The sequence below is a fragment of the Phyllobates terribilis genome, unplaced genomic scaffold (genome assembly GCF_046119375.1).
Source record: "Phyllobates terribilis strain yellow unplaced genomic scaffold, ASM4611937v1 Scaffold_3__8_contigs__length_932513732, whole genome shotgun sequence".
Taxonomy (NCBI): Eukaryota; Metazoa; Chordata; class Amphibia; order Anura; family Dendrobatidae; genus Phyllobates; species Phyllobates terribilis.
The window spans coordinates 9,583,271-9,601,680 of NW_027362763.1; the positions used below are offsets into that span (position 1 = coordinate 9,583,271).

The 18,410-nt window shown below is 46.0% G+C and overlaps 1 pseudogene; it reads left to right on the forward strand.

Annotated features, from left to right (window-relative positions):
* The window catches only part of LOC141257871 (uncharacterized), an 80,835-nt pseudogene that overhangs the window by 20,081 nt on the left and 42,344 nt on the right, over positions 1 to 18,410 (forward strand).

Here is an 18,410-nt window from a genome sequence, read left to right on the forward strand (position 1 = left end):
GAGGACAATGGGGAGTGCATTATACTGTGTGGAGGACCATTGGGACTGCATTATACTCTGTGGAGTGTGAAGGTTTGTGTGGGGGCCATTATACTGTACGAAGGCCCATTATACTGTGTAAGAAAAATATTAATGTCAGGAACAGGTTAACAGAATATTAGCCTCTTCTCCCATGCCCTCTCCTGTAGTGTTTGTCCAGAGATGACAATTATACTGTGTCTTCCTGCAAATTATCCCCCACAGCCAAAAGGCCTTACACATGAAGTGTCACAAGCTAAAATGCAAATGTATTTCCTCTTAACTAGAGATGAGCGGTGTTCGACTAGAACTGTTCGCCAATCTCAAATTCGAGCTGTTTTGGGTGGTGTTCGAGTTGTTCGACGAACCCGAACGATTTGCAAAAAATTCGGCTGTTCGATAACTGTTCGTGCACCAAAAGCGTGTCCTGCATGTCTGGCGCTATTTAGAGCACCAATCATGCAGGGATTGTCTGCCACTCACTGTAATGCCACAGCCATGGTGGTTGTGGCATTACAGTGATTGCCCAAATCGATGGGAACAATGCTCACAGTGAAACATGAAAAGCCGGCAATTCAGCAGCGGCATACACCGGTACCCGACAATTTAGAACCGAAAGAATAGAGCTTCACACATAGATTAGATAGATAGAAACATGTCAGTCACACATATAAGAAGTACAGTGACAGTGTTGCTTACTGTACTTGTCATTTAGTGTAAAGGATTTATCAAAAAAAATAATAGTGTTTTCATGCACCGTCTCTTTAAAAAAGCCGGCCGGCAATTCAGCAGCGGTACCCGACAATTTAGAATAGAAGGAATAGAGAATCACACATAGATTAGATAGATAGAAACATGTCAGCCACATATATACGAAGTACAGTGACAGTGTTGCTTACTGTACTTGTCATTTAGTGTAAAGGATTTATTAAAAAATATAATAGTGTTTTCGTGCACCGTCTCTTTAAAAAAGCCGGCCGGCAATTCAGCATCTGTACCCGACAATTTATAACAGACAGAATAGAGCTTCACACATAGATTAGATAGATAGAAACATGTCAGTCACATATATAATAAGTACAGTGACAGTGTTGGTTACTGTACTTGTCATTTAGTATTAAAATAAAGGATTTATTATTAAAAAAAATTGGCGTGGGGTTCCCCGTAATTTTAGTCTCTAGCGGAGGTTAAGCAGACAGCTGGGGCAGATGTTTGAAGCCTGGGAAGGGGGTAATACCCACGGAGCTTCCCAGGCTGCTAATATCAGCCCCCAGCTGAATACCTAGCCTTTACTAGCTATTAAAATGGAGGACCCCCCCCAAAAAAATGACGTGGGGTCCCCCCTAATTTAATAGCTAGCAAAGGCTAGGCAGACAGCTGGGGGCTGATATTAATAGCCCAGGAAGGGAGCCATGAATATTGGCCCCCTCCCAGGCTAGAAACACCAGCCGTTAGCCGCCCCAGAAATGGCGCATCCATAGGATGCGCCAATTCTGGCACTTAGCCTCGCTCTTCCACGCTGCCCTGGTGCGGTGGCAGGGGGTAATAGGGTTGGGGTTGATGTCAGCTTATAATGCCAGCTGACATCAAGCCCAGGTTAGTAATGGAGAGGCGTCTATAAGACACCCCCATTACTAACCCCATAGTCAAAGTTAAAAGAAAACACAAACACCCAGAATAAAGTCCTTTAATTGAAATAAAGACACATTCCTTTATTGTTCTAAATTAAACCATACTTACCATCACACCCATTCCAGCTGAAGCCAACGATCTCCTGCAATAAAAGAAAAATAATAAAGCAACCTCATCCTTACCTTTCCATGGTTCCCACGACAGCTTCAGCTCTGCTACATCGAGATGACAGGCTGGACCGCAGCAGAACGCCGCCATCCAGCCTGTCATCCCGCAGACACTGAGAAGCGCAGGCATGCTTGCGCTCTGCAGTGTCTGGCTGTGACGGCATAAAGATGAGACGAGTTCATGTCCAATGAACTCGGCGCACCTCATGCACGTCACTGACAGCGTGGGAGAATTCTCCTGCACTCAGCACTTCAGCGTGAGAATTCTCCCACGCTGTCAGTGACGTGCATGAGGTCAGCTGAGTTCATTGGACATGAATGAGCTCACCTCATGCACGTCACTGACAGCGTGGGAGAATTCTCACGCTGTAGCGCTGAGTGCAGGAGAATTCTCCCACGCTGTCAGTGACGTGCATGAGGTGCGCCGACTTCATTGGACATGAGCTTGTCTCATCTTTATGCCGTCACAGCGAGACACTGAGGAGCGCAAGCATGCCTGCGCTTCTGAGTGTCCGCGGGATGACAGGCTGGATGGCAGCGTTCTGCTGCGGTCCAGCCTGTCATCTCGATGTAGCAGAGCTGAAGCTGTCGTGGGAACCATGGAAAGGTAAGGATGAGGTTGCTTAATTATTTTACTTTTATTGCAGAAGACATTGGCTTCAGCTGGAATGGGCGTGACGGTAAGTATGGTTTAATTTAGAACAATAAAGAATTGTGTGTTTATTTCAATTAAAGGACTTTATTCTGGGTGCTGTGTTTTTTTAAATACTTTACTACAAATTCATGGTGGTCATGTCTAATATTGGCGTGACCCCATGAATTTCGGGCTTAGGGCCAGCTGATAATGCCAAGCTGGCCTTAACCCCTTTATTACCCAGTGAGCCACCGCACCAGGGCCCTGGATGAGTTGGGTACAGCGCCAGAAGATGGCGCTTCTATGAACGCGCCATTTTCTGGGGCGGCTGCGGACTGCAATTTGCAGCGGGTGGGGCCCAGAAAGCTTGGGCCTCCCTGCGCTGCGGATTCCAGCCCCCAGCTGCCTAGTTGTACCTGGCTGGACACAAAAACAGGGCGAAGCCCCACGTCAATTTTTTTTTAATTATTTCATGAAATAATTTTTTTAAAAAAGGGCTTCCCTATATTGTTGTGTCCGGCCAGGTACAAATAGGCAGCTGGTGGTTGGGGGCAGCCCGTTCCTGCCTGCTGTACCTGACTGGACACAAATATAGTGCGAAGCCCCAGGGCAATTTTTTTTTAATTATTTCATGAATTTCATGAAATAATTTAAAAAAAAATACGTGGGTCTTTTCCCTATTTTTGTGTCCAGCCAGGTACAACTAGGCAGCTGGGGGCTGGAATCTGCAGCGCAGGGAGGCCCAAGCTTTCTGGGCCCCACCCGCTGCAAATTGCAGTCCGCAGCCGCCCCAGAAAATGGCGCGTTCATAGAAGCGCCATCTTCTGGTGCGGTACCCAACTCATCAAGGGCCCTGGTGCGGTGGCTCACTGGGTAATAAAGGGGTTAAGGCCAGCTTGGCATTATCAGCTGGCCCTAAGCCCGAAATTCATGGGGTCACGCCAATATTAGACATGACCACCATGAATTTCTAGTAAAGTATTTAAAAAAAACACAAACACCCAGAAAAAAGTCCTTTAATTGAAATAAACACACAATTCTTTATTGTTCTAAATTAAACCATACTTACCATCACGCCCATTCCAGCTGAAGCCAACGATCTCCTGCAATAAAAGAAAAATAATAAAGCAACATCATCCTTACCTTTCCATGGTTCCCATGACAGCTTCAGCTCTGCTACATCGAGATGACAGGCTGGACCGCAGCAGAACGCTGCCATCCAGCCTGTCATCCCGCAGACACTGAGAAGCGCAGGCTTGCTTGCGCTACTCAGTGTCTGGCTGTGACGGCATCCAGATGAGCTGAGGTCATGTCCAATAAACTCGGCTCACCTCATGCACGTCACTGACAGCGTGGGAAAATTCTCACGCTGAAGCGCTGAGTGCAGGAGAATTTTCCCACGCTGTCAGTGACGTACATGAGGTGAGCCGAGTTCATTGTCGGCTCATCTGGATGCCGTCACAGTCAGACACTGAGGAGCGCAAGCAAGCCTGCGCTTCTCAGTGTCTGCGGGATGACAGGCTGGATGGCAGCGTTCTGCTGCGGTCCAGCCTGTCATCTCGATGTAGCAGAGCTGAAGCTGTCCTGGGAACCATGGAAAGGTAAGGATGAGGTTGCTTTATTATTTTTCTTTTATTGCAGGAGATCGTTGGCTTCAGCTGGAATGGGCGTGATGGTAAGTATGGTTTAATTTAGAACAATAAAGGATTGTGTGTTTATTTCAATTAAAGGACTTTTTTCTGGGTGTTTGTGTTTTTTTTTTAACTTTGACTATGGGGTTAGTAATGGGGGTATCTTATAGACGCCTCTCCATTACTAACCTGGGCTTGATGTCAGCTGGCATTATAAGCTGACATCAACCCCAACCCTATTACCCCCTGCCACCGCACCAGGGCAGCGTGGAAGAGTGAGGCTAAGTGCCAGAATTGGCGCATCCTATGGATGCGCCATTTCTGGGGCGGCTGACGGCTGGTGTTTCTAGCCTGGGAGGGGGCCAATATTCATGGCTCCCTTCCTGGGCTATTAATATCAGCCCCCAGCTGTCTGCCTAGCCTTTGCTAGCTATTAAATTAGGGGGGACCCCACGTCATTTTTTTTGGGGGGGTCCTCCATTTTAATAGCTAGTAAAGGCTAGGTATTCAGCTGGGGGCTGATATTAGTAGTCTGGGAAGCTCCGTGGGTATTACCCCCTTCCCAGGCTTCAAACATCTGCCCCAGCTGTCTGCTTAACCTCCGCTAGAGACTAAAATTACGGGGAACTCCACGCCAATTTTTTTAATAATAAATCCTTTATTTTAATACTAAATGACAAGTACAGTAACCAACACTGTCACTGTACTTATTATATATGTGACTGACATGTTTCTATCTATCTAATCTATGTGTGAAGCTCTATTCTGTCTGTTATAAATTGTCGGGTACAGATGCTGAATTGCCGGCCGGCTTTTTTAAAGAGACGGTGCATGAAAACACTATTATTTTTTTTAATAAATCCTTTGCAGTAAATGACAAGTACAGTAAGCAACACTGTCACAGTACTTCATATATATGTGACTGACATGTTTCTATCTATCTAATCTATGTGTGAAGCTCTATTCTGTCTGTTATAAATTGTCGGGTACAGATGCTGAATTGCCGGCCGGCTTTTTTAAAGAGACGGTGCACGAAAACACTATTATATTTTTTAATAAATCCTTTACACTAAATGACAAGTACAGTAAGCAACACTGTTACTGTACTTCATATATATGTGACTGACATGTTTCTATCTATCTAATCTATGTGTGATGCTCTATTCCTTCATGTCTAAATTGTCGGGTACCGGTGTATGCCGCTGCTGAATTGCCGGCCGGCTTTTTTAAAGAAAGCGTCTTCTGAGCAGTTTGTCAGCTTTTGGACACCTTTGAAGGTGTTTTCTATGTGTTCCTATGTGTTTTTGTTTGCCTGCCATTGGTTTTAACGGTGTTCGACGGTGTTCTAAGGTGTTCGACGAACAGTTCGACGAACAGTTCCTCGAACATCCCGGTGTTCGACGAACCGAACCGAACCCGAACACTACGGGGGTGGCTCAACACTACTCTTAACACAGACCTGAGATGGATTGACACCTTCTCCCAAGCAATGAGTTTGGAGGAAAGAGGAAATGGTTCGTTAAGTTCAAAGACACCCACAGACTATTCCTGGCCACCAGCCATAGCCAGATCAGCTCCGATATTAGATATGAAATAGTATGAGTTCCATACGTCCGGCAATAACGAGACCCAAATGGGTAGTGACCAAATCAGCCCAGGAATATGTAGGTAGTTTTCCAGGGCTGTAACCAAAATCAGGGAGCTGTAGCGCAAAAACACCAGAATAGCAGACTGCAGCTATGTGAAGTGTGATATCAAAATAAAGATAAAATCATAAGGGAAAAAATGGCGTAGTTTGCAAGCTTCTGCGATCAACGAGCGATGAGTTATTGCAGAAGTTAGCGTTTTTAATAAAAATGTACAGGCTGGAGACCGGCCCACATGATGTCACCACTAGGGGCGTGTGGGCAGATCTCCCCTTCGGTATAAAAGAATCTATGGAGAAGACAGGAGCACTCATTGCCAGGGGGGAATAAGAATTATAAGCAACGGGTCCTGTTCAATAACAGCATATTCCAAACGGGGAGCCCCTCCTCCACCTATATTGAATCGTCGCAGCGAACTTTATAGTGTAAGCTTCACTTTTTATCCTGTTTTATTTTATGTATCTGCATATGTATTTTAATATCTCCCTTGTAACATCCTTATGTATATATTTTTCCTAAACACTGCCTCCCTTTTGGATTAAATATAAAATTTAATAGTTGTTTCTTTTGTTCTGTAATCGTTCCCTTCCCCGAAGCCATATACGCTACCAAAACGCAGGCGTCCGGCCAGGCCAGTCTGTGGAGCCCAGGGTGTTGCGCCATACGCTCACTGGTCGCTTACCGATACCTACGTAGAGAGTAGTCTGGATCACGTGCTCGCGACTCTGGATGAAAAACTGACAGCGTGACGGCACGGTGAGATATTGTGTGATCTCCCCGGTGTCGCCCCTGACTGTGTGTGGAATCCCTGACAAATTGGTGGCAGCGGTGGGATGATTACAGAACATCAGTGGCTGGATTGAGCAATCATTCGTGTCACTGAAAACTTGCACGGTTCTTGCGAGAATTCTGTGCAGAGTTTTAAGAAATCAGACTCAGTGTTTTAATATTTTTTATCTGGGACATTACTATACGTGTAGCAGTTGCATCCCCTTCCCCTCTCTTGTTTTTCTATCCTATCTTTTATTTGGCAATAATGGCTACACGTGGAGAGCCCTGGTATCACCAGCAGACGAAGACCACTATCACTGCCCTCTGTGAGCTGAGGCAGATTGACCCCACGGGCAAAACCAAGGTCCAAATGATTGCTGAACTGTTGCAAGGGGCTGCAGAGCCTGTCCAACAGCAGAGCCCTGATGATGGGGTGGCCAGCCAAGGCCCAGATGGCGCTGCTGCAGGGGTCCCACCTGTGACTGCCAGCCATACCCCCAACCAGGGTAGTGTGGACCCCCACCTGCAGATGGCTTTGGAGCAGCTCGCCGCAGATGATCGTGATGGACGACTGCAGCTGATCCTGAAATTCCAGGAGCGAGCAGAGCAATGGGCCCAAGCTGACCGGAAGGCTGCTGAGCGCCAGGCACAAGCTGACCGAGAGGCTGCTGAGTGCCAGGCACAAGCTGACCGAGAGGCTGCTGAGTGACAAGCTAACCGACAACACCAGCTGGAGCTAGCCCGGATTCAGAAGGAGTCATCCTCTACGCAGACCCGTGAGTCCAACAGTGCCAACTGCTTTAAACCCCGTCCTGAGCACTTCCCTGTGATGGAAAAGGATGGTGACTTGGACACATTTCTGCGAGGCTTTGAAAAGGCCTGCAGGCAGTATCAGCTGCCCACGGACCAGTGGGCCAGGTACTTAACTCCAGGGCTCCGAGGAAAAGCCTTGGAGGTGTTTGCTTCCCTCCCTCGAGACCAAGATGGAGACTATGAGGCCATCAAGCAGGCCCTGATAAAAAAGTACCAGCTGACTCCGGAGGTTTACCGGAAAAAGTTCAGAGCCCTCCAACGTGGACCACATGACACCTACAGCGATGTGGTAGACGGGCTCAGAACCAACTTTGAGCAGTGGATCCGAGGACTGTCAGTCACCACCTTCGAGGACCTGAAGGATCTGATGGTGAAGGACCAGTTTCTTCATCTTTGCCCTGTGGAGGTGAGACAGTTTGTACTGGACCGGGAGCCGAAGGAAGCCGCCAAAGCAGCCCAGATCGCGGATACCTATGAGGCCAACCGCACACCAGAGGTGCGGAAGTCAGCCACCGCCAGCTGGAAGGGGGGTAAGCCGACAACCACCCCCAGTGTTCCAGCCAGCCGGCCCTCAGTGTGTACTGCCCCATCTTTTAGCTCCCGGCCTGCATTTGACTCCCGTAGGTGTTATACTTGTGACCAAACGGGTCACATCAGCCTTGTCTGCCCGGAGAGGCAGAAGATGAACCCCACACCTGAGGCCCCAGGGCCTACTGCAGCCATTCTTTTTGTGGGTGGGGCGGTTGGTCGGGCCTGGGAGAACTTAGAACCCGTTACCGTGGGCAACACTGTCACTGTCGGCCTTAAGGACACTGGCGCAGAACACACCCTGATCCACCCTGAGTTTGTGTTATCAGAGGAACTCATTCCTGGGAAGACCCTGACTGTCACCGGGTTTGAGGGTGTTTGCCGTCCCATACCGATGGCCCGAGTTTTCCTGGACTGGGGTGCGGGAAGGGGATTAAGGGAAGTGAGGGTGTCGGAGAATTTCCCCACTAATGTGCTATTGGGAACTGATCTGGGATGGTTGGTTGCCCGATACATCCCTGACAACCCTCCCAGATGTGATATGTCATGTAATGCCGCTGTCAAAAATGTCAATGTGATGTATAATAAAAGTGTGTGTTGTGGTAAAGGAGACTTCAGCCGCCTCACCCTGCAAGGTGATGCTGCTGAGGATTACCTAAAGAGAGCCAGTATAAGTGCTAGGGGCAAGGGGAGCAGGTACGGACACCAGGAAGCAGGTCGTCCCGTGCAGGTGACCAGTGTCACGCCAGATAGTGACATGGTCAGTGGTAGCTGCCCCATGACTAGCACGGCTCCAGAGGTGATGTGGAAGGATGGGGAGAAACATGGGGATCATAGGGAAAGTGGTCCCGTGCCGATGAACAGTGTCACGACGGACTGTGACATGGCAGGTGATAGCTCCCCCCTAGGGAGCGCAGCTCCCAAGGTAAAGATGATGACTGGTAAAAAGGAAGGCAGCATAACCAGGCAAGGTAGGAGGAAGGTGTGTCCCCCTATCTGTCAGGAGTATAGGAGGGAGGTACCCATAGCCTGTCAGAGGTGGGGAGAAGATGTATCCCAAACCGGTCAGGGTGACCGGAAAGCTGGATCCGCAGGAAGGGCGGGCCAGGAGGTGGGCTCAAGGGGCGATCTGTAAATCACCCCTTATGCCACCTCAAAGAGGGAGAGATGTCAGGAAAATATTAATGTCAGGGACATATTAACAGAATATTAGCCTCTTCTCCCATGTCCTCTCCTGTAGTGTTTGTCCAGAGATGACAATTATACTGTGTCTTCCTGAAAATTATCCCCCACAGCCAAAAGGCTTTACACATGAAGTGTCACAAGCTAAAATGCAAATGTATTTCCTCTTAACACAGACCTGAGATAGACTGACACCTTCTCCCAAGCAATGAGTTTGGAGGAAAGAGGAAATGGTTCGTTAAGTTCAAAGACACCCACAGACAATTCCTGGCCACCAGCCATAGCCAGATCAGCTCCGATATTAGATATGAAATAGTATGAGTTCCATACGTCCGGCAATAACGAAACCCAAATGGGTAGTGACCAAATCAGCCCAGGAATATGTAGGTAGTTTTCCAGGGCTGTAACCAAAATCAGGGAGCTGTAGCACAAAAACACCAGAATAGCAGACTGCAGCTATGTGAAGTGTGATATCAAAATAAAGATAAAATCATAAGGGAAAAAATGGCGTAGTTTGCAAGCTTCTGCTATCAACGAGCGATTAGTTATCGCAGAAGTTAGCATTTTTAATAAAAATGTACAGGTTTGAGACCGGCCCACATGATGTCACCACTAGGGGCATGTGGGCAGATCTCCCCTTAGGTATAAAAGAATCTATGGAGAAGACAGGAGCACTCATTGCCAGGGGGGAATAAGAATTATAAGCAACGGGTCCTGTTCAATAACAGCATATTCCAACCGGGGAGCCCCTCCTCCACCTATATTGAGTCACCGCAGCGAACTTTATAGTGTAAGTTTCACTTTTTATCCTGTTTTATTTTATGTATCTGCATATGTATTTTAATGTCTCCCTTGTAACATCCTTATGTATATATTTTTCCTAAACACTGCCTCCCTTTTGGATTAAATATAAAATTGAATAGTTCTGTTTCTTTTGTTCTGTAATTGTTCCCTTCCCCAAAGCCATATACGCTACCAAAACGCAGGCGTCCGGCCAGGCCTGTATTATATTTCAAACTCGGCCAGTGGTGGCAGAGAGTATTAATAATTGGGCTATCGTGAAGCTGACAGTGACCGTACGGAGGGCGTTAAACACGAATTCCAGTCTGTGGAGCCCAGGGTGTGGCGCCAGACGCACACTGGTCGCTTACCGATACCTACGTAGAGAGTAGTCTGGATCGCGTGCTTGCGACTCTGGATGAAATACTGACAGCATGACGGCACGGTGAGATATTGTGTGATCTCCCCGGTGTCGCCCCTGACTGTGTGTGGGTGGAATCCCTGACATACTGCATGGAGGGATGTGTGGGAGTCACAGTTGTGGGATTATACTGTGCTGGGGTCACCATACTTTGCCCTGGCAGTTGAAGTGGGGTAAAGTAGGGTCATTATACTGTGCAAGTGGAGGGTAATGTAGAGGAATTCACCATGTGGGTATCATACTGTGTTTGGGGGACACTTTTGTTGGCATCATACTTTATGGGGCAATGAAAGAGGAATCTAGAACTTCAGCAGAAGGAAAATTACTATGTAAAGGCTGGAAAGTGGTGAGATCTGCTCTTCTATGACCCCGACAATTATTTACATTTTTTTGTTTGTGGGGGGGCAATTAGAACTTCTGCTGTGGGGCACAATGATTCCTTTGTACGCCCCTGGCTGGAGGGCTCTAAAAATTGATCAAATCAATGGAAACAGCTCTGAAATGACATGGGAACAGCATGGGGAATACCACTGGAAGCATCTCTGAATCCCAGGTCGCTGCTGGGAATGATGTTGTCAGACTATTAGTTAGTATGAGTTAACTTTGCCTGCTTTGATAAATGTCTGAGTACAGATCACCATAAAAATCATGACTCTGTCAATGAGTGTATGGAAAAAAGCAATCAAGTTATGTACTGTGGAAGAGATGTATGTGACCAGAATGAACACTCATTTCCAGCAGATGATACCTAGCACCTATCCCTATACTAAATGCAGCTAACAGCGATATTAATAGGGAATAGCATAGACGTTACCTTGATTTTTTTTAGGTGGCAGCAGCAAGGCATATGAGGCAATAATCCCTGACTAGATGCTTGTAATACACTATCTCTACTGCGACAGCACACCATACACGAATTACAGATAAGAGCGGTAATATTGCAGAATATAGAATGGATTTGAATCGGCCCTGACAAGATTTTTTCTTGTATGTGGCAGCAACAAACTGGCGGAATGCAAGCAACCCTGCCTGCTTTGATGAATTTCTGAGTAAAGATCACCATAAAAAACATGAATCTGTCAATGAGTGTATGGAAAAAAGCAATCAAGTTATGGATAGTGGAAGAGATGAATGTCACCAGAATAAACATTCATTTCCAGCATATGATACCTAGCATCTATCCCTATACTAAATGCAGTTAACAGCGTTATTAATAGGGAACAGAATAGACGTTACCTTGAAGTCAGCAAAAATATTAAAAATCGCTGAAGTCACTCGCCTCCTTCCCTCTGCCATTTGCAATCTGAGCTGACACTTAGATGTAGGATTGTACAATAGAATGCAAGTAGGAAACTGAATAGCGAACTAACTTAATTAACATGCGAGAGCCAACAGTCTAGTGAATTACACAGTTTAACATATGGGCCAGCTGACTGAACGAGGATGTGTATCGCGTATAGACAAAGAGTACAGATTGAATAGATAGGAAAAGGCTTTTTAAGGATCAATGGGAATATCTCACGCTCTTTAGAAATAGCTATTAGCGATCATCCGGAGAGGAGTTATCTCATAATTTGGGGCTTTAATAAAATCATGAAGGATTGGGTCCACCTCCAAACTGGACCATGTGAGGTCCTCATGGGGGAGTGTGTGGGAGGGATTCAGGGGCTGATAAAAGGTCAAGCCCAATTATGATATGAGTTTGTGTAGAGAGATACAAATCGTGTATGCAGGGACCCCTGTTCATTGAAATGGATAATCGAAGTGCTCTCCTTCGGCTAAACTGAATCGTCTCTGCGATTGGTAAATTAAGTTCTTCTCTTAATCCCTTTTATTTTCTGTGCCTGTATATGCTGTATTGTTGTGTTCCCCTTTGTAAAATTGTTTGTATATTTTTCATAAACACTGACTCCCTTTGGATTTAATATAAAATTTAATAGTTCTATTCCTTTTGTTCTGTAATTATGCCCCACCTCAAAGCCATAAGCTACTTATTCCAGGCATCCAGTAACCTTGTATTAAAAACCCACTAGTGGTGGCAGCGAGTAGTGTGGGGTTATCGTGGAGTTAGCAGTGATCGTACATGGTATATACACATATTCCATACATTGGAAATCGGAGGTGTATATGCCATATGCTCACTATTCTTTTTCTGATAACTAATTAGTGGGAACAACATGCGGCCTCCTCCGCTGATCATCGGCCAACCGTGTAATTGTCTGGACGATAGCGGGCAGCAGACAGCTGTTTGCTCCAAAGATCACAGCGGATGGTTCTGCATGATTCCCAGCCTGTGATAATTGGATTTAATCCCTGACACTTGATTTTTTTTAGGTGGCTAGGACTATAAGGCAGTAATCCCTGAATGAATGTCTGTAATATGCTATCCCTACTGCAACAGCTGACCCTACACAAATGAACTGCAGATAAGAGCGGTAATACTGCAGAATATAGAATAGATTCGAATCGGCCCTGAAAAAAAGCTATTAGTTTAACGTAGCAGCAATAAAGATTGTTATTTCATCAACCCTGTTGGGGAATATAGTGGAGCGTTTCGCATCTACTTAGCCTGATATGGTGGAGACCAGAATTTTCTGTGTTTACTGTACAAAGTCTTCAGTCCCAGCTGTGAAATCTTGTCTGCAGTGTGAGGCCTCCCTATGTGACAACTACCTGAAAGCCCCAAACAAGGCACTGGATCATGTAGAACCCACCGGCTCTTTTGGTTTCCAAAAATGTTCCCTCAACTAGAAGGTGGGGCCTCAGAAAAAAAGCATTTTTGCCCATTACTAATTATTAAGGAGTGGGTCTCCTAGACTGGTAAAGCGTATGTACTAAGTGAAAGGGATGCCAAACATTAGAAGGAGGCACTCCAATAACCCTTTGAAGAGACATAGTGGAGAGCCTCAGAAAACATTTTTCCCATTATTAAGAAGTAGGTATCCTATATATCAAAGAATGTTAGAGGTAAGCCTTTAAAAATTATTAATGAGGGCATCATAAACACTCTTAAAAAATTTATAGTGAGGGTAGCATGATCATCATTTTGATATGGTGGTGGAGGAGGAGTACGACACCAAAAAGACGAAATCCTGAAGTGTATACCCATGTTTGGGTGAAAAGGAGACAGTTTATGCCACGTGTCTACAATATTTGTAATGCACAGAGGAATCACGGAGGATGCTGGTACGGTCAGCAAGGTACTCCTTCAGTATCTTCCAAAACTTTTCCCTCCTTGTCTGAGTACCCTGGAAATCAGGGACTCAGTGCTGGGTACTGTCTCTAGTGCAGGCAACCAGCTCCTGTTCCTCTTCCTCCTCCTCCTCATTATCACCCTATCCGCATTGAGAAGATGAGATGAGGCTGGGCTGTATAGCATCACCCTGTATAGTTTATTGCTCCGCCTGCAAAGCCTCCTCTTTAACTGTGAGCAGCGAGCATTTCAGTAGGCAGTGATGTGGGATGGCTATGCTGATTATGGCATCATCGTCACTCACCATCTTGGTGGAGTCCTCAAAGTTTTGGAGAATTGCACAGATGTCAGACATCCATGCCCACTCATCAGCAGTTATGTGGGGGGGCTGATTGGAATATCGATGGGCATGTTGGAGCTGGGATTCAATTACTGCCCTCTGCTGCTCACAAAGCTTTGTCAACATATGTAACGTTGAGCTCCAAAGCGTGGTGATATCGCACACCAGTCGGCGAGCTAGAAATTGCAAACACTGCTGCAACACTGCCAGGCCGGTCGAAGCTTGCAAGAATGGGCACACATGTGGCATACTTTCACAAGTAGCTCAGGCATATCTGCGTAGGTTTTGAGAAACTGCTGAATCACTAAGTTGAGCATGTGGGCCAGGCATGGTATGTGTATGAGGTTGCCAAGCTTCAGAGCCACCACTAGGGTATGGCCGTTGTCACACACGACTATGCCTGCCTGTCGACCTTTCAACAACTCTGTGGTGGTGTGCGGTTTGTCTCCTAAGCAGATTAGCTTCAGCAGAGCCTGCTGCTCCTTGGCCGAGGCAGTACTGCAATGCTGCAGTACTTCCAGCTTGCATCTGATGTTGACATTTCGGATATGGATGGTGAGGAGGTGCAGGAACTTCTGTAGAAGGTGGGGGAAAAACTGACAGAACCAGGGCCCGCAATCCTCAGTGTCGGTAGCATGTGTTCCGTCACAGGGTCCGACTGGGTCCCGGCTTACACAATGTTCAACCAGTGAGCCGTCATGGAAATGTAGTGGCACTGGCCACAAGCACCTGTCCACATGTCCATGGTTAAGTGGACCTTCCCAGTAACAGCGTTGGTCAGGTTATGGTTGATGTTATGGGACATGAGCTGGTGTAAGGCAGGGACGGCACACCGGGAGAAATAGTCTCGGTTGGGGACCGAGTACCGAGGGACGGCTGCTACCATGAGGTTGCAGAAAGTTTCTGTCTCTACAAGCCTAAACGTCAACAATTCCAGGGCACGCAGTCTGGAAATGTGCCCGTTTAGTATTGTGGCCTGTGGGTGGCTGAATATTTATGCTTGTGTTCCAAGGACTGTGGTAGGAACAACTGAACGCTGCACTGGCACAAGGACGTGGACATGGTTGCTGATGGTGGTTGCAAGTGTGCAATGACAGGTGCAGGGTGGGAGGCATTTTCACCTGCGTCATGGACAGGGGATTAGCGGGCACATAGAACAGGCAGTTGTGTCATCTGCAGACACTGTTTCTGGACCCTGGCGTTCAGGTCAACTAGTCGGGTGCTTTTCTGTCATGTGCCTGAGCATGCTGATGGTGGTCAGGCAGGTAGTTGTGCTGCCGGTGCTGATGCTGGCATGACAGATGTTGCAAATGGCCTTTTTTGGGTTATCTGGACAGTCTTTAAAACAGCACTAGATTCGGGAACAATTAACCCTTGGCCTGGCAACTTCCTCCGTGTTGGTATTCTGAGGAACAGTTGCCCGCCTTGTGTCTCTGGCCAACCCACTGCCTCTTCCTGCCAGTTGTAGTGCTACAGATGCCTCCCCCTGTGTGCTGCTGTCCTCTCTCTGCATGTCACCTTTCCAGGTTAGGTCAGTGACTTCATCGTCCACCACCTCGTCTTTCACTTTCGCACCCTGGTCCTCCTCCTGACTTGATGACTTAACAACATCACTTGTTGGCAATTGTGTCTCATAATCATCACCCTCTTTTGGCACATTAATTGCAGTTTCCCACCTTCGCCTCCTTATGAGTGTGGCTGCTCAAATATTTGGGCATCCCTACCTGCAATCTCCCGATGTCCCGCTTAAAAAGAGCAGGGCGAGAGGCCACAACGTATAAATGGAAATGTGAAAAGCTCTTCGGAGGGTCCAAGTGTGGGATCACTTGGCATGGTGGGAGGAAGAAGGATCAGGGTGAGAATTATGTGGTCCACAATCACGGCTACTGAGACTGGACCGTGTGGAAGACAAGGTAGTGCTGGCAAACTGACTGGAAGCATTATTTGCTATCCAACCAACAACCATTTCACACTGGTCTGGCTTCAAGAGTGCTATTCCAAGCCCCCCTAAAAAGTGGGACAGGTAGCTAGGTCAACATGATGCGTGTGTGCTGTGTTCCCTCAGCAGGCACAGGTTCACCTTGCCCACGGACTCAGCCTCTGCGCTCACCATCAACATCACATCCACTTTCCCATCCCTTACCACGCGCCTTGCCCATTTTATATTACGTATATTTCCCTGCTGAAAAAACTTTGCAGGATTAGTATGGCAACAAAATTGCCCACCTCAGATGGACTTGTTACACTACAGTAGCAATATAGCGATGCTATTGCTAACCAACCAAGTCTGACTGTATACTTTGACACACAACTAGCTCAGTGTAAATGGAGTATAATATTTCAATGCTGATAAAACTATGCAGGATTTGTATTGCAGGAAATTTAACACACCTCAGATGGACTTTTTTCACTGCTTGCACTATATAGCGATGCTATTGCAACCAACCAAGTCTGCCTGTATGCTTTTAATGCACCAATGGAGCAGTATAAATGGCGTGTAATATTTAGATGCTGAGAAAACATTGCAGGATTTGTATCGCAGGAAATTTAGCATACCTCAGATTTACTTTTTTCACTGCTTGCACTATAAAGTAATGCTATTGCAACCAACCAAGTCTGGCTGTATGCTTTTAGTGCACAACTTGAGCAGTATAGCTGGCGTATTATATTTCTTTTCACAACAATTTGCAGGATTAAGAGCAAAAAGAATATTAGTGGCCCTGAGAAGGTCTACTGATATGAGTTGCAGCAGAAAGGACGTGCAATGAGCCCTCTCCTGTCCTGCACTATCCCTCCGGCACAATCTCTCCCTAAGTGCTACTAACAGCAGTATGCAACCCTTTACCTGTCTGCACGTTTATGACCAGGCCAATTTTTACAATACTGACCAGTGTCACTTTATGAGCTAATAACTCTGGAACGCTTCAACGGATCCCACTGATTCTGAGATTGTTTTTCGTGACATATTGTACCTCACGAAAGTGGTAAAATTTAATTGCTATGGCTTGCGTTTATTTGTGAAAAAATTGGAAATTTGGCTAAAATTTAGAAAATTTAGCAATTTTCAAACTTTGAATTTCCATGCCCTGAAATCAGAGAGATATGTCACACAAAATAGTTAATAATAACATTTCCCACATGTCTACTTTACATCAGCACAATTGTGAAATCAACATTTTTTTGGTTAGGAAGCTATAAGGGTTAAAAGTTGACCAGCGATTTCTCATTTTTCCAACAAAATTTGTAAAACTATTTTTTTTAGGGACCGCAACACATTTGAAGTGACTTTGAGGGACCTTTATGACAGAAAATATTTAAAAGTGACACCATTCTAAAAACTGCACCCCTCAAGGTGCTCAAAACCACATTCAAGAAGTTTATTAACCCTTCAGGTGTTTCACAGGAATTTTTTGAATGTAGAAGAAAATAATGAACATTTAACTTTTTTTGACAAAAATTTTACATTAGACCCCAAATTTTTTATTTTTGCAAGGGTAACAGGAAAAAATGGACCCAAAATGTGTTGTGTACTTCTCCTGAGCACGCTGATGTCCCATATTTGGGGGAAAACCACAGTTTGGACGCATGGCAGGGCTCGGAAGGAAAGGAGCGCCATTTGACTTTTTGAATGAAAAATTTACTTGAATAATTAGTGGACGCCATGTTGCATTTGGGGAGCCCCTTATGTGCCTTTGGAAACTAGAACCCTCAGGGAACTTATCTAGATGTGTGGTGAGCACTTTGAACCCCCAGGTGCTTAACAGAAGTTTATAACATTGAGCCGTAAAAATAAAATTTTCACATTTTTCCCACAAAAATGTTTTTCAGCCCCCCAATTTTGCATTTTCATAAGGGTAACAGGAGAAATTGCACCATACCATTTGTTGTGCGATTTCTCCTGAGTAAGACGATACCCCATATGTAGGGGAAAACCACTGTTTGGGCGCACGGCAGGGCTCGGAAGGGGAGAAGCGCCATTTGACTTTTTTAATGAAAAATTTGCTTGAATAATTAGTGGACGCCATATCGTGTTTGGGGAGCCCCTGATGTGCCTAAACAGTGGAAACCCCCCACAAGTGACACCATTTTGGAAACTACAACTCTCAAGGATTTTATCAAGGGGTATAGTGAACATTTTGAACCCAGAGGTATGACACAGAATTTGATAACATTAGGTCATCATACTGAATATGTTGTCATTAGTCTTGAGCGCAAGTGCTCGCTATTTGAGTTTGCATTGGGCACTCGGGCATGCACCAAGTATCGCAGATGCTCGAGTGACATGCTTGAGTCCCCATCCCGCATGTTTCACGGTTGTTAGACACCCAATAAAAAACATGCGGGGATTGATCGTGTATGGCAGGCAATCCCCGCGTGGTTTTATTGGCTGTATAACAGCTGTCAAACATGCGGGGCAGGGACTCAAGCATGTCACTCGAGCACCTGCAATACTCGGTGCATACCCAAGCACCCGATGCAAACTCAAGTAGTCAGTACTTGTCATCATTTTTTTTTCTTTACTTTTGAAAAAATCCCAACCCCAACACAACCCCAATCCTAATACAATCTCAACCCTAACCCTATCACAACCCTAACACAACCTTAACCCTAACACAACCCTAATCCTAACTGTAACCCTTACACGACCCTAAAC